The 1,985-nt window shown below is 35.3% G+C and overlaps 1 non-coding gene across 1 annotated transcript; it reads right to left on the reverse strand.

Annotated features, from left to right (window-relative positions):
- Positions 1-292: 292 nt before the first annotated feature.
- On the reverse strand, positions 293-399 carry LOC142441989 (U6 spliceosomal RNA). Its single transcript, XR_012783261.1, has one exon. It is a non-coding gene; the product is annotated as a U6 spliceosomal RNA (small nuclear RNA).
- Positions 400-1,985: the final 1,586 nt, after the last annotated feature.

Consider the following 1,985-nt stretch of genomic DNA (forward strand, 5'->3'; position numbering starts at 1 on the left):
ACTAATTTATATATTTTTACTTCAATGGATAATTTACCTGTCTTAATCATTAACTTCAAAAGGAATTGTAATAAGAGAAAAACAAAACTGCAACTTTAAACATTTCAGTTTCATTTACTGGATGACATTCCCAGTAGCTATTGAGTCCAATTGCATCACCATCAATGAACTTTAAAAAGTTCTCTAAGCTCAATATGCAATCTAGCTTCAAACTAGAACATACATTAAATTAATGGTGTTCTTTTCTCATTACATTAGAATTAAGTAGAACCTGAAATATTTCTTTCTTTCTTTTTTAATGAAACACTTCACAAATTTGCGTGCCATCCTTGTGCAGGGCCATGCTAATCTACTCTGTATCATTCCAATTTTTAGTAAATGTGCTGCCGAAGTGAGCACCTGAAATATTTCTTATAGCAGATCATTCCAGTTCATCTTTTCAATGAGCAAAAGGAACTCAGTTATTTTGTCAACCCACAGCAAGTGACACATTTATGGTCATCGCACATTATTTGCCTAGTATTGTTCTAATATTAAATTATTCTTTTATCTAGCATAAGATAGGTGTTTGCTTTATTTGATGGTTGGGTGGCAAATTAATATAAAATTAAGTTATCACTTCTCTTGACAGGTATTTCCCATCTAAAAGAAATAGAACATTTTTTTCAAAATACGTACTTTACATTTGCTTTATTAATTTCAGAATGCACAATGTTCTTAATTTTAGCCAATTATTTCAATGACTGTCATCTGCCCTTTTCTGTGGAATGCCCAGTTGCACTTGCTAGGCTAGACTATGACTTTCATCTTTTCGGCACATATTTTTCTGACACAGTTCTGTCTTTGCCAAGGGGCTCCAATGAGTACCCAGCAGTATACAGACATTAAAGAGAAAAATATGAATTTGATTGGCACATACATGATCCCAAAGGAAATAAAATTTAAAGGAATGCTCACCTAAAGTAATCTAATCATTTTGTCTTCAATTTAACTGTTGTCTTAATTTGATCTAGGACAAAATGATAGCTATAGCCAAACTTATGGTATCATGACATTATACATCTTTGAAATTGAAAGGCCTAACGTACCTTCTGTATGGGAGAGAAAGAATCACAATAAAATCAGAAGCATAATGGACAGAATATAAGGATAACTCAAAAACCATTACTACAAAATCATAAAAAACAAAGAAAATATGAAAATGAGAAGCTACCAATCCTCAATATATTCTGTCTAGATCTATACCTTCTGAAGGCAGTGTACTGTCCCTCTAACCCGATGTTTGCCAAAGTGGGTGACACCACGCAGAGCAGGGGTTCTGGAGGTACTGGGAGGATCTAAAAGGACTACAAAGTAAAGCAACGTTTAATCACTGGCAGGGTTAACACTGACTGTTTTTAATTTTTTTCTGAAAAGGGGAAGTTGGCCAAGTAAGTTTGCGAACCTATGCTTTAGTCCTTCCCCCAAGAATTATGTGCTCTTCAATTTGTACCACATCTTGGAATACCTTAAGTCATGTTCCTTTTAAATGTTTCTTGGACTCAAGGAGCCAAAGGAAGTCTGAGAAAGTAAGATAAAGGGCACAGGGTAGACAGTTTCCCAACACGGTTGTCATAGGACAGTCCCTCCAACATGAGCAGTCGTGTTGTCATGATGTATAAAAAGTCCTTGATGCAAATTTCTTGGACTTTTCTCACCAATGCAGTTTTCTATTGTCTTACATTTTCTTCATAATAAACTCCATGCTTACTCTGTGGCACTTGAGAAGATCTATCACAATTGTCACTGGGGAATTCCCCCAAACAGTCACCACAGTCTTCTAAGCTAATCTCTCTGCGTTAAATTGACCCGGCCCATCAAATCTCAGGAGCTGCTCCTTAATTAAGCCTTTTCTTTTAAGGAAACTCCAGGGAGACTGAAAAATGTTTATTACTAAAGGAACCTTTCTGTAATATGCAGTAATCACAGAGACCTTTTAAAAAATG

The sequence above is a fragment of the Tenrec ecaudatus genome, chromosome 2 (genome assembly GCF_050624435.1).
Source record: "Tenrec ecaudatus isolate mTenEca1 chromosome 2, mTenEca1.hap1, whole genome shotgun sequence".
In the NCBI taxonomy this organism is placed as follows: Eukaryota; Metazoa; Chordata; class Mammalia; order Afrosoricida; family Tenrecidae; genus Tenrec; species Tenrec ecaudatus.